Source organism: Amblyomma maculatum, chromosome 7 (genome assembly GCF_055883805.1).
Source record: "Amblyomma maculatum isolate TAMU_Amacu chromosome 7, ASM5588380v1, whole genome shotgun sequence".
Classification (NCBI taxonomy): domain Eukaryota; kingdom Metazoa; phylum Arthropoda; class Arachnida; order Ixodida; family Ixodidae; genus Amblyomma; species Amblyomma maculatum.
In genome coordinates this window covers 118,121,622-118,136,885 of record NC_139350.1, presented here as the reverse complement: position 1 = coordinate 118,136,885, position 15,264 = coordinate 118,121,622, and the positions used below count along the sequence as shown (strand labels likewise).

The 15,264-nt window shown below is 43.7% G+C and overlaps 1 protein-coding gene across 1 annotated transcript in view; it reads right to left on the bottom strand.

Moving 5' to 3' along the window:
• Positions 1-15,264, bottom strand: part of LOC146184536 (uncharacterized) — an 83,588-nt gene that overhangs the window by 54,129 nt on the left and 14,195 nt on the right. Inside the window, exon 3 of the mRNA XM_084608806.1 lies at positions 5,576-5,708. The gene's annotated coding sequence lies outside the window, so the exon portion shown is untranslated. The remainder of the gene's footprint in view (positions 1-5,575; positions 5,709-15,264) is intronic.

Genomic DNA, 15,264 nt, shown 5'->3' with positions numbered 1-15,264 from the left:
GTCGTCTTCTGACCTTGTGCTCCCGTCCACGTTCCGCACTGTCACCTCAAGATGCATAAGCAACACGCCCAAGCTGCAATTCTAAATAAAAACAAAAATGGGGGAGGGGGAGGGGCGGTTAGCTTACCGTAAACACTATATAGCCTCGTGTGTTTCAATGGAAATGCCTCCACCCCCCCCCCCACCCCCACCAGGGAAAAAAGAAAGCGGTCAGCGCGTTATGAAAAGGAAAGTACGCACACCCACATATATCAGCGCGCGCGTTTTTTTTTTCTACTTTTATTACAACAGAAAAATTACCGACGATTACGTTACTTCCTAATGCGAAATTTGAGCGTATCTCATTGGCTGTTCCAGCTTTTCGATAGATTGAGGCAAAGATTTCGAGCAAGACATGTATGTACAGTTACAGACAACTTTTTTATTTTATTTTTCACACGTATTTCTTCAAGAAACACTCCACTAACAGTTCTTGACTGTCATGAAGGAAGCTTTGTGGATCAGGAGTTCGCGTAAGGCAGCGTATGGACCTGTAGGAGCGTTGCGCAGCGAAGAGATAGCAGCGACTGACTGATGCCGCTGACGCCGCTAGCGAGTCAAGTCAACATGGCTCTGCGTTTCGGCTTAGGATGTATGTATCGCGATCACCGGAAAACACCGTCGCCACCACAAAGGAAAAAGGTAGGGGGAGGGGGGGGGGGACACGCAGCGGCGAATGGTGGCAGGAGCGTGCGCTGCCCTGGCTGCGGAGCTGGTTACGAGGGACAACGCAGACGGCGACGCGAAACGAAGGAACGGGCGCCAATGAGCTGGGCTCTAAAAAAAAAAGAAAAAAAAGAAAGCTGTTCAGCACGCCAAATGGCCACATCAGGGCAGCGCGAGGAAGTACATGTCCGGACAAATTCTAGGGGCAGTAAGTAACCGAAGGGCGTCTTGCATTATTCTTTTGTTGCACATACAACGACAGAAACGAATCCTTTGACTCCAAAGAATGCCTCAGTGGCAGCCAGTTATGCATTTTACCGTGGTTAGCGCGAGTGATTGCCGTTCTATGCTTGTTATGAAAGCAGGTGATGCTGGTAGTGAATAAATAAATAAGTAAATAAATATATAGAAAGTACACCGGATTCGCAATGCAGCAAAGACGTACATCTAACCAATGAAGAGTACAGAGGAGATTCAAAGGGGAAGGGTCGAGAAGGAGCGGTCTAACGAGCTTGCGAAACTAACCCGCTTCTACTGGCGACGTTGCCTCATAACTGTCTGCTACCCTCCCCTCTCCAGTTCATTTCCCCCCAAAATTTAGCCTGAATGCATTGCGGCAGCTGCATGGTGCTTACCTTTTTGGTAGGTATTTCATACCTATTTCGCAATGCCGACTCTCCTCTCTAAGGTAAAATGAAATTGGCCATCGCCCTTTTCTCAGCTCATTAGGTTACCAACGTCAGTTTCTATGGTTAGAAAAGCCCGAACTAAAAAAAAGAAAAAAGAAAATGATTACTGTTGATTGAAACCGACTTTATTGCAATTTTATTATGTGCAATAACGTTTGATAAAAGTAGTTCGGCACCAGAGAGCTCGCAAGAATATCCTACTATAAATGCCATAACTTCAAAAGTGATAACAGCTCAAAAGATGGGTATCAAAGGAGAGACAATACAGGTGTCGATTTCAGCCAGAGTTCATGACGAAACCACCAAAGATGTATACTTCGTCTCACAAAATGTTTTTAGTACTGTGAAAGGCCGGGGCGCCATGGACCAAGAGCACTTGGACACTTGCGCGCGAGCGAGGCAAACGCGTTTCCCTTTTTTTTTTTTTGTACTTTGTAACTAATGTACAAAGCTCACCCTGTAATTTCTTGTTATAGTTCCCCTCTGCACTTCCCCTCGCTTTCCTCTCCCCATCATTTTGCTTTCCTGCCGGCTGCAGCTTGGGCGCTTCAGATTTTAGGTAGCAGTTGAAGGGGCGAGCAGCACTCTTTTCCTTCCTTTTGTTTGAATAACCACTATCCACACCACCTATAATAGGGAATTGTGCTCCCATGTCGCCCTTGCCGATTCGAGGGGTGCGTCGGAGCACAATTACCTATTACAGTGCGCATTTGAATGGGCCAGGGAGCCCCTGCCTTTAGCAGTGGTGCAAATCTCTTGTGAGTCAAAGTATAGTATACAAGGGCCACATAAATATCTTCCATCATATCGCACCTTTCCATTTTTGGTATACACTTGAGCTATCCTGAACATATATCGACGATGTATCATCAACTCGCTCAAGCTTCCACTCTATCCAGAACAGTGAACAACAAAACGAGGTGGTACTTTTCATTTACGTGCACATTCGGTCATGGCCGAATCGAGCGGCGGCGGTCCGCGTCGCTGCTCAAGTTCAGCCGTGGTAAGGCAAGCTAGCACCCCGCAGTCCTGCTATCCGCAGTAGTCAAGCTAAGAACAGATGAACGCTTCCCCCTGCGCACGACGGGGAGAAGAATGGGGCTTTGAAAACCCACCCTCCAACAAAAGAAAGCTTCTCTACAAAGCAACGGCTGGGTCCCTTGGCCAACTGGGGGCAAGGCCGATAGGCACTTTCTCAGCCCTGAATCAGTGGCGTAGCCTGGTGGCAGAATTTGAACTAATTCCAAGATGGCCACCGTGGGACCCCCGCCTTAATGGCCACCTCAGCCAATGCAACATTGGCGTATGAGTACAAGACAGGCCTAGAGGAATAGGGGCCTCCCCAGTTGCACAAGTTATCCGATGGCCTCCATCACTGAATAAAGTAATCCCCCTGAAAGAAGGAAATTATGCTGCAATTGGTTATGAAGGAAGTTATCAGAATGATTACTTTAACCTTTACCTTACATGACTGAAACCTGAGGCATATCAGGTGCCTAAGTATATCCAACAAAACTTTTCTTTCCTGACCATCATGACAAAGACTGTCCCTGTGTTCTACTTACAACATTATTTCACACAATTGTGAAATGAGAGTTTAAGTGGTAAACAAAAAGAGTGTAAGTTATTTCAATAATGACGGTGTTTGTGGCAACTAAACTGAAGGATTGTTTGTGCACATGCATTGACTTCCTTACTGTCAATTCTGTTAAGATAGGAAATTTGAGAAAAAAGCCTGGCACAGCATAAACTTCCCCAATTAACAGACAAGGCTTAACAGAAAATTGAAGAAAAATTTTCTCTACCAAACCACTGAATATTATACATTTCAATTTCACCCAGAGGAGGCACTAAGCGATAAGTTTTGTTTTATTTTATGTTTGGGTCAGGTATCTGCAGTTAAGATTTATCAGTTAGAATTAATGCCGGATCAGAGACTCACCTGACAATTTTAAACCTTGCCATTCTAAAGGCAATGCAGTAGGTTTGGTATTCAAATGAGGGTGTATGCTAGAATTATCATCAGCAGAAGGCTGCATTTCAAAATGTAAGGTTTATTTTATATGAGTGGGAGAAAAATATATTGCACTTCTTTTTCACATTTAAAGCAGGGGAAAGAGAGGGGGGGGGGGGGGCGTTATGCATTATGGGGGTGTACACTATGTGAAGAAATACCGTACATCACACTAACGCGAGTACTGGTTATCAGAGAATTCCACAATATAAAAAAAGAGAAGAGAAAAAATAACAAGCAAACACACAAAACAAACAGTGACTAAGTCAATCTACAACCTTTGAAATCTTTCAAAACAGTCCCTGTTGAAAGGATTAGCAGTAGTTTCACCATGCAACCTGGTAATGAAGATATTTGTTTCTGCCAGCAATATGATAGCATCCCTAGGTCACTCCTGGATGCAAACGCATGCACTAATGTGCTCATGGCCGAGGCCTAATAGAGAAAGTGACGAAAGAGTGTCCCCTTGCAAATGTGAAGCAGAGGCGAGAGTGGCCAGTGGCACCAATCATAAGTGCTCTGCCAGTAGAGTGTGGAGAGACAAAAAGGGCAAAGCATTCTGGCATAAGTACAGGAAAAGGATGGCATAAAGGCAAGGGTAAATTCTGTGGATTTTTAAACATTTCACAGTGGCTACACATAATGAGCGGTTTAAAATTGGGTTGTTGCTTTTCCTTGTTTTCATTTTTTTCCCCTTCAAATTATGTCTCGTATATGTACAGTAAAAGCTCGTTAATTCGAACTTCGTGGGACTGGAAAAACGTTCAAATTATCCGATGTTCAAATTATTGAATGGCCTAGAAAAAACTGACAAGAACCATTTGTTATGATAAATTTAGCCATTTACTTGCATAACAACCCTCTCGCATAATGAATGCGTTTGTTAGAACGTCCCTCCATTTCGTGCGTCACCATCACATTCCACCACGCATTTCTTGGCAGTGTGTCAAGATGCTACGCAGCGATAACATCATGGTGTGTTTACCTTTTTATGCTAGCTCTAGTGGGGGAAAAACGTGGGGGGGGAGAAATTTGGCAGAGTGCCAGCACTCGTCCCGTTGTGATGGCCTCGTTTTCACTTTATCATGCAGTGTTTGGGGCGGGTGCCATCCACTGTCACACAATCATTCGGACGCGTAATAGTTTAAATGTCTTTTGAAGCGAATGATGCTAAAAGACAGCATCACGATGACAGCGTGCTTTCACTGATAACTGATGGATGGAAGGATGGACGACTGTCGCAAAAAAACATTTCTACGTAGTGATTTGGTTTTTTTATTTGGAAACCCATAGCACTCGTCCATCATAGCCCTTCATGAATGTTGGCTGGGACCATGTGGACAGAATTACTTATCCTTATTTCCGAATTAACGGGGATAGAAGTAACGAGTCTGAAGTTGCAAAATTCGGAGGGTGTGCGGATGAGAAGAGCAGGCAGCTGCCGCCGCATCCCCCAACCCCTACCCCCTAGTTAGAGCTCTGGCACTGCCAGCCGCCACGTCAGTAATGGCACCATTTAGGATTTAACCAGTCTTCCACGGTTTTACCTTGTTTCACCTTCTGTCCCCGTTATGGACATGCACAGCCTCTAACTATGCCTCCCCATCGCAGAGGCATTTCTTTGGCCATGTGCTGGGCACCAGGCAGCCCAGACAGGGTAGTGCATAGCTCAAATTATCAGCAGTGGAACTGACTCCCATTTAAATTAACGGGCTTTTTTGTGTACAGACCTCTATTGAGCACGGCCGGTCCATGTAGTGTAAATCAAAATATTCAGAAATTTGATTTATCAAGGTTCGAATTATTGAGCTCTCACTATGTGCACAACTCGCTACTGAGGTCTTTACATATGTAATCAGCTATGAAATATTGCCATTTAATAGTCCAGTGTCTTGCTTTTTCTGCCTCCTGTGCTGTTATTACTAGATGGAATATGGTAGAGGAAGAAATTAACCAAAAAATGGGACCCCAAAAGAGCATTACAGCATCAAGGTTGCTGGAAGGCACAGAGGCAGTGATAGGAGAGTAAGCGCAACAACGATGGAAGGCTCAGGGAGCAACACAGTGAATGGCAGGGGTAGTCAAAGAAGCCTCCCGCACTGCTCCACCCCTGGTGTCATGTGCGAGGTGGAACGGCCTGGAATCTAGCAACTCTGTGCAAACATACCTGGTTGAGTGCAGACCATCAACCTTGGCAATGGGCAAGAAGGGCTCTTCCACAATGGCCGGAGGGGTTGTCTCTCCCTCGAACTTCAGTGCCAGAAGCCTGTTTAGCTGCAGAAGTCCAAACCTTCTCCCATCTATGAGGAGAAGGGAGATGCCACTCAGCTGGTGATGGAGGAAATGCAGCAGCACTCCATACCCCCAGAAAGTTGGGCAGCATATTCAAGGAATCTCCTCCATGACTCCATGAAAGAATGGGCCAATGACATCCATGTTAGGTGGCTCTCCACATAATGTGGCAGTCAGAGCTGATGACTATGCTAATGAGTGTAAAAAGATAATAGTCATAAATTCTGAGATTAGTGAGGTCTCGAATTAGTCTAAATTTTGAAGAGGAAATGGAAAGATTAGTAAGAAAAAGTCCATCAACCAATTAGCAGTGAGAGGGAAGATAGAATTCAGGATCTTGCTGCAGAATAATATTCAGCTCTAACTGAGGATGACGACCTTAGCCTAGCAGTGATGAACAATACCTACAGAGATATCATTACTGGAAACATCAAAGTATCAAAGCCAACAGACAGGACAGAACTGGCAGAGCTATCAAAGCTAATAAACAAGTGAAAAGTGCCCAACATAAGAAGTATAACATGGGAAAATTTGAGCATACCCTTCGAACGGTGGCAGGCTTTAAGCAGTGAAGAGGCAATAATGCATAGACAAAAATCATAAGCATACGCTGATGGACAAGACGGGTAATGTCGTCACTAATATGGACAAGGACAAAGTAGTCAAAATGGCCGAGGAATTCTATGCTGACCTATACAGTAGCCAAAGTAGTCAGGACCATTATGAGATTGGCAGCAGTGAAGAGGATTCAGACATTCTGCCAGTAAAAGAGGACAAGGTTAAGAAAGCTTTAGAAGCTACGAGAAGAGTAGGGGGAAAGCAGCTGGGGAAGTTCAGGTAACTACAGATTTGTTGAAGAATGGAGGGGATATCAAGCTAAAAAAACTGGCCACCCATATACGAAATTCTTGATGACATTGAAAGTACTGGAATCATGGAAGAACGCTAACATTACCTTAATTCGCAAGAAAGGGGATGCAGAGGACTTGAAGAATGACAGATCAATTAGCTTACTATCCATTACGTACAAGGTATTTACTAAAGTAATAGTAGCTACAGTAGAACCCCTTTACAGTAAAGTCACTGGGACCAGAAAAAATCTTTACTATATCAGGGTCTTTACTATATCAGTTGTTGGCGATGATGTGGTCCTGAAGACGCTGTCTGGTAGTTGAATCAGCACTTGCTGAGCACGTCTTGTTGCTAAATGAACAAAACTGAAATACCTTCCATTTCTTCGTGCAATTTTTTTCAGCTATAAAATTTTTTTACATTTTGTTGAAGTACCTCTTAAGCATGAGGACAACATGGCTATGAATACAATCAAATTTGGTTTCATGTGAAAACTAAAGCCTTGCTGAACATGGTGTCACTTTTTGCTGTTTCTGTCTTTTAAAAGGCAATAAATGATAAATGCGCGTTCCAGTCAAGTGCGCACACGCTGCACCCCCAATTCTCACCGCCGCTGCCTCATGCTTCGTGCTGCACAGTGCTCTGAATGCTTGCCCATTTCTTCCCCTTCCATATTTCTTGCTGCACTTTTACTCTCCTTTACGTTCTGAATGGACCGCACCACCTCCTTTCCACGTTTGTAGACAGCTTTACTTTTTATTTCCTATGCGTTGTGTGCTTTCCCTCACTGCCTTGATTTCTCCGTAAAGTGGGCTTCTCCTGAATGCGGCTAAGCCTGGTGGTAAAGCCACTTAAACAGACACTCGGTGTTATTTTTGTTTAGAAATACAAAAAATTGTTTTCCTCGCGCTTCTAGGTAGCGCACAGACGGCGATGTCATATTGTGGGAGTCGTCGCCGCGCCCAGGTGCACTTTACTATAACAGATTTTTACCAAAAATATCTTTACTATAATGGGGGAAAATATACAGGCGTCTACGGAAGATGAACTGGGACTTCAGGTTAACTTTACTATATATCAGAGTTTACTATAGCGGGCTTCCTTAGGGCAATGTTAGGCCACAATCAGCCAAAGGATCAAGCAGGCTTTCAAAAAGGGTACTCTACAACAGATCATATCCCTACTGTCAATCAGGTGATAGAAGAATGCTCGAAACATGGCATTCATTGATCAGGAAAAAAAAAGCATTTTACTCAGTAGAAACCTCAGCAGTCATACAGGCACTGTGAAACCAGGGTGTAGATGAGCCGTATGTGAAAATACTGGAAGATAGTTCAGCATAAAGAATGTGGCAAAATTCCCATAAGGAACAGCATTAGGCAATGAGACACGATCTCCCCGGTACTATTCACACAGCTTGCTTAGAGGAAGTATTCACAATGGGAGCAGTTAGGGATAAGCCTTGATGGAGAATACCTCAGTAATCTGCAGTTTGCTGATGACATTGCCTCCTAAGAAACTCAGAGAATGAATGATGAAGAATGATTGATGACCTAGACAGGAAAAGCAGAAAGGTAGGCCTTACAATTAATATACAGAAGACTAAGGTAATGTTCAACACCCTCGGGAAGGAACAGTAATTCACAACAGGTAGCAAAGCGCTGAAAGTGGTAGGCAAATATGCTTATTTAGGAGAGGTAGCGACCACAAATCCAGACCATGAAAGACAAATAACTAGGATAAGATTAAGACTGGGCATGTTTGGCAAGCACTCGCAGATTATGACTAGCAGCTTACCGGTATCACTCAAGAGGAAAGTATATAAGTTGCATCTTACCTGTACTCACCTATGGGACTGAAATGTGGAGGCTAACGAAGAGGGCACCGCAGTGAGCTATGGAACTGAAAATGGTATGTGTAATGTTAAGAGACAGGAAGCATGCACAACGGCTCAGAGAAATAACTCGAGTTAATGACATTCTAGTGGAAATCAAGAAGAAATAAGCATAGGCTGGGCAAGCAGTGCAAAGAGAGGATAACCAATGGTCATTAAGGGTAACAAATTGGAAGAGAAGGAAAGTGTAGCAGGGGACAGCAGGAAGTCAGGTGGTTGGATGAAATTAGGAAGTTTGCAGGGGTCAATTGGATGCAGCTACCACAGGACCGGGGTAATTGGAGTAATTGGCCTGCGCCTGCAGTGGGCATAATCCAACTGATGATGATGATTAAAGTGCATGCACCACAGACAGGAGCCATTCACACTGTCAAATCATAGACTTAAAGGCAGAGTTCAAGGTTTCGTCAGAATTGTTTTTAATAAACATCTTCTTGGGAATAAATATTACCCTACCTGCTCTATACTTTTTCAGTTGATATTTCAGTTGTTGTGGAATAATAATCAAACATTACCATTCACCCATAGTACAAGGATGTTCAATGTCATGAGATAATTTCATTCAAAGCACCTCTAGCATCCTTTAATGAATCTACTTAAATGATCCTCATCTGCAAGTTTTTATTCCTTTTACACTGTTTGTAAGAATTCCTTCACTTCCCTATTACATTTACGTTATGATTATTTCATCTAGCAAATAAACATGTACAAATTTTATAAATCAGTTTACTAGCACATTTAAATTGCTCATACATAGCCATCCATCCAGCCTATTGGACCCAGATTTTTACCAGTGACAACTTTTCCTTTCTTCATCTTGAGGATGCCTTCACTCACAGAGCATGCTTTGTTCTCTTTACATTATACACTTTGTTACGTTGCTTATTATACGCTTGTACTGATAATGAATACGTTTGACAGCTCTGCTGGCCCCACCTTATCTGTGGAGTCTGACTTTCATGGTAGAATACTTCTTTAAACGGTTTCTCTTTCCCGAGATAATTTGCCGGTTTCCTATGGGCCTGGTGTGCTGCAGCTTTGGCCGTACATGTGGTGCTGCCTGGGAGGCGCCGCCTAAAAAGGCTGCTGTCTGGATCCGCGGCCGTGGGTAGAGCCGATGCTGTTTTCAGGTTTCTTCCTGGTTCTCCGTAAGACTAAAGAAATAAATGCTGACTGAAACAAGAGCCTCTACCTACTGTTGTCTTTGTGGTCATTTCCAACCTCATATTGCACCCACTGCTTTTCGTTTCGGCTGCACATTTCCCATTTTTTTTATCCAGGACTGCACGCTAAGTTTCTTTCAAGCATGCACGACCGATCGCTTGTTTGTATAGAGTGTTCGGCAAACACAAAACAAAAAAAAAAGAAAATCGGGGTATTTTTTTTTTTTTCTTAAATTCTGAACCCAGCTGGAGCTCTAAGAGTTGTACTATGCATGCATGCATGCTTGAAACCAGCGCTCGGCAGGTCTTTGCACACGGCCTACGTTGTAGAGAGCGCGAAGCCTTCCTGCCCAATGGGAGTTGTTTTTTTTTAGTTTGGTTTGGATTGTGGGGTTTAACGTCCCAAAGCGACTCAAGCTATGAGAGACGCCGTAGTGGAGGACTCCGGAAATTTCGACCACCTGGGGTTCTTTACCATGCACTGACATCGCACAGCACACGGGCGCCTTGCTTTTCGCCTCCATCGAAAAGCGGCCGCCGAGGCCAGGATTCGATCCCGCGTCCTTGGGAACAGTCTCTTCCGTGGGAACAGAATCTTCCAGCGCCGTAACCACTGCGCCACCCCAGCGGGGCATTTTTTTTCTTTTTTCTTTTAGTGAATTCCTAATGATAGTGTCTAGCTTTTCTTGGGTCTCGCTTCTGGGAAAACTAGCCTGACATGGAAGCCCGACACCGAGAGTGAAGCCCATTGCAGGAGTGGGTGCTTTCTGATTTGTCACACGTTCATGCCTCCCCGCAGAGAAAACGTCCTTTAAAACTAACAACTCGATTCACTACAGTATTTATGAGTGCCATAATCGTTATAAAAAATACCGCTGAGAAGCAACAAAAAATCGAGTTTTTTGGTTTCCTTGGAAATCATATGAGAGTGACATGACTCATTGTTAACAATGGCACTCAGCCTTGCAGATGCAACTGGCATCCCTGATACTGCGTGGGTTTGCCAAAACTACATACAACAAAATCAAATTACATGGATGGATGGATGGACGGAATATAGGAGCGTCCCCTTTGAAACGGGGTGGTAGCAGTAGCTATCATGCTCATTTTCTCCCTATATCTTAATTATTGATTTAAATTGGTTAACTAAACCATCATTCTATTTATTAAATTTTTGTTCCTACATTACTAACATTATGTCACTTCTCTGCTTTTAAGCCACCAATCTTCCAGTCGTTTTTTGCTAGTTTCCACCGCCGGTTTATTCACCCGGCCACTGTTATCTCTAAACCCCAGAGCTTCAGGAACAGTGATTGCGCCTGCACCAACTTCCAGATGGATACCATTACATTCGAGTATAATATGGGCAATTGTTTCACTGGAGTTTCCCCATACAGCACATGCGTCATCTCCATTGTTAAATTTCTTTTTGTAGCTGCGTGTTCTAAGGCACCCTGATCTAGCTTCAAAAAGTAGGGCACTGCCTCTTGAGTTATCAAAGAAATCTTCCTTCCTGATCTGCATTTTCCACTTTCGGTATAATTCCACACTCTGTTTCTTTTCCATCGAATTTATCCAATTTTTACCTTCTGTGTTTTTCACCTGTTGCTTAATGCTCTTTATTTCTCCGTCCTTGTTACTAGCATACTTACTAGTTAGTTTCATAGTTCTTTTCCTCCATTGTGAGTCAACGCTTTTTAGGTACAGGTATTTAAATACTTTAGCTGCCCATCTGTTACTGTCCAATTTCCTCAGGCGTTCCTCATATAATATTTTACTCTGAGCTTCCCGCACTTCGAAAGATGCCCAGCCCATATCTCCCTGTACCGCCTCATTTGTGGTTTTGCCGTGGGCACCTAGAGCTAATCGTCCAATGGCTCTCTGATTTATTTCTAATGTAGACTGTACCTCTGATTTTAGGCACAAAACCGCATTTCCGAAAGTCCGGGCACCATAATTCCTTTCCAAATACCCCTCAAAACCACATACCTGTTGTATCCCCACAATTCCTTATGCTTCATTATCCCGGCATTCCTTCACCCTTTGGCCTTAAGTGATTACTCATGCTTTCCAATGTATGCCAATCCTTCGTTTACCCATACCCCCAGAAATTTGTATTCTGCTACTCTAGGTATTTCATGGCCTTGTATTTTAAGACCCTGATCAGTTGAGCTATTGAAAATCATCAGACCCGACTTAACTGCGCTAAAACTGAAGCTTGGAGCGTCCCTTTCGTCTCCGCAATACTTAACTAGAGTTTGCAGTTCTTCCAGGCTCTCAGCTAGCAGCACAATATCATCTGCATACATCAAACCGGGGAGGTGCTGCTCTGCCGCCTTTCCACCTAATCTATATGACAGGTTAAAACCTAGGTTACTGTCTTATATCCTCCGTTCCAGGTATATCATATAAAGCATGAACAGCAGCGGTGATAGAGGACAGCCTTGTCTTAATCCTTCGCATACTTTGACATCTTCCGTACTTCTTATCCCTCCCCACGTAATTTCTACTTTGTTATCTCGGTATATTTCCTGTAGGAATTCTATTATCTCCTAACCGATACCTTCTTCTTTTAATATGTTCCACAGGAGTTCCCTGCTTATGTTTTCGTACACCCCGTTTATGTCCAGAAAGGCCAACGTAATTTCTACTTTGTTATCTCGGTATATTTCCTGTAGGAACTCTATTATCTCATAACCGATACCTTCTTCTTTTAATATGTTCCACAGGAGCTCCCTGCTTACGTTGTCGTACGCACCGTTTATGTCCAGAAAGGCCGAATACAAAGGTCTATTTTCCACTCTAGATATTTCGATGCATTGGGTAAGCACAAACAGACTATCATCTGAGCGCCTACCATTTCTAAAGCCGTTTTGAAGTTCTCCGAGTATCTTGTTACTTTCTACCCATGCTTGCACCTTTAATTTCACCGCCTGCATGGCTAACCTGTAAATAACAGATGTTATGGTTATCGGCCTGTAGGATTTTATGTGCATCCTTTCTCCTTTCCCTTTATAAATCAAATTCATTTCACTCTGCCGCCAGCTGTCCGGAATTTGCTTATTCGTTATGACTGTTTCCAGAGCTTTTAACAACGTTTCCTTACTTTTTGGACCAAGTTCATTAATCAGCTTGATCGGAATTCCATCTATTCCTGTAGATGTGTTTTTAGGAATATTTTTTTCTGCCTTTTTCCAGTTTAGATTGGTCAGTTCTAAGCTGCTTTGTATTCTGCTACCTTAAATGACTCGGCTATAACTGATGTAATGTAGTTCACTGCGTTTTGTCCCTTTAAACAATTTCCCTCGTTATCTTGAATCTGATCCTGCTTTCTTTGATTCTTCTTCACTAGCCAGCTTCCCTAGCCACCACATATGTGGTGAAGCGATGCCAAAAGGGCCAAATAAAACTCACCTCCAAGCTGACATTGTAGAAGGCCCTTTTCATTTGGACAGTGCACTTTCCGAAGATATCTAAGGGGCCCTCTGCACTGTAAAGTTCCTCGCGCACTCCATGCACGTGGTTGTATTCGTACAGTTTCTGACCGTACACCAAGCAGTTATTCTTAAAATAAGTCTCAACATTCTCGATCACCTGAAATCCACCGAACAGTACGGGCTGTGGAGCTCAGCCATGCGTGTTTTTCCGCACACTGCACTGTCACAAGCCACCACTCGTTTCGACACACCGAGTAGAAAATAAAAACTACAGCAGCACTGCCAAGCGTCGAAAGAGCATGCGTGGCTCGACGCCTTAGGGCGCATCTCCAGAAGCAACTTGTGCTCACCCCATCCTGCGGAACAGCTGTTTTTTTTCTTTAAGAGCCTTTCCATTGACCGACGGCACCCGGCTATACTCAGCTCTCTCTTCTGGGGGGTCTAGCATGCTGTCTACACATACATTGCCACCGAGGGGAAAAGTCAGTGCTGCGCATTGCACACTGGCTTAGTTTTTGTTTTGTTTATCTCCTTACTTTCAAAGTGCCATATTGCTCGGGTTCCCAATTCCTATTTCAAAGAAAAGAACACTGAGGAGCCGCCAGCAGAAGCACTCGCATGCAGACAATGCACTGCGCTCATAGCGCCGGCGGACTTCTGCCAGACGGCATGGACGGGTAGCGGCTTTCTTTGTGTTGATTTTGGTTTGTTTTTCAACACACACACATGGTACATGTGTCTTCGTACACGTGTTGCACGAGACACAAAATGACCGAAAAAGTTTTGTTCCAACACGTTTGCTGCCGAGAAGCGTAGACTTCACTCCGCCGCCTCTCTCCAACGAGCAGACATAACCATTATGAGTGAGTCAGCGGGAGGTGACACCACTTGTTCTGGAGCAGTGGTGCCTTCATACCAGCGCACTAGGCCCATACCCCTACTCTACCTCTGACTTTTACTATGCAATCTGCAATCATACTGGGAAAAGCTTATTCGTTACTAGTACACCATCATCATCCTCAGTTCCTGGGTTAAAGTAGATTGCCTCCTCAAACTAGGTAGGTCCTGAATTCAGCATCTTTCCCGTTTGCCCTTAATAATCTAACATGATCTCGGTCACGTTTCCTCCATTCCATATTCAGATCTAGGCCAATTCTAGACCTAACAATCTTACAGTCATTACACCTTGCCATTCTTTTCAGCTCTACATTCTGCATGACTCCGAGAGAGGCACACATGAGATCTACAGTAAAACCTTGTTCCTCCATATTGTTTTATGCCGTTGTGGTCCACAGCACATTACTGTGCCAAGATGGTGCGCAGCGATAACATAATGGTGTTTTTATCATTTGACATTAGCTGCTGTGGAGGGGGGGGGCAAGCTTGGCAGAGTGCCAGCACCTTTTTTTACCTCTTTTCAGTACATTTTCAATATATTCACTTCATCTCATAGCAATTACAGCATGCATCGTCTTACGACCGCCAGAAAATCATTGAAACGCCTGATAGCAGCAAATGCCCTTTTGAGCGAATGAAGCTGAAATGCTGGCATCATGATCGTGGCTGATTGCGTGCTTTCACGACTGTGCATGGAAGGATGAGGGGGAGAGGGTACACCCAGCATAATTTTGCAATTAAATGCTTTGCCTAAGCCAGATTTTTTTGCAGTGTTCGATTAATTTGGAAAAATTCAAGCATTCTTCTTGGTCACAATAATTTTGAATTAACGAGATTTTACTGTACTTTGCATGTAATACCGGTTCAGACAAACTTTGGCAGCAACTACAAACAATGCTGAACCCGTGCAACGGCCCACATGGGCCTCCTCACGACGCTGTCAGGGGTGCAACAGCTGAAATAAGATCTGTAGCAAATTTTGAGCAGCAAAATCTTAGTTTTGAAGCAGCTCACAGAAAAAAGACTGCACTGTGCAGCATGAATTCAAATTTTGGAGCTGTTAAACACTTACCTTCATAAAAAAAAATAGGAGCTGTGAATATCGGACTGTTTGCGCATGATCCAAAAGAAATCTAGCAAGTGCCATTCATCACCGGCGCTTGGCATACTTTCTTTAAGAATCCAGCATGCACCTCTTTTTGTAAATAAGCGTTTTGTACCGCAAGACCCGGTATCTCACTAGAAAAGAAAGAATGTGAGCTTTAAAACAGAGGAGGTAAATTTTTCAAACATTGGGGACCAAAAAAATATATATAGAAAC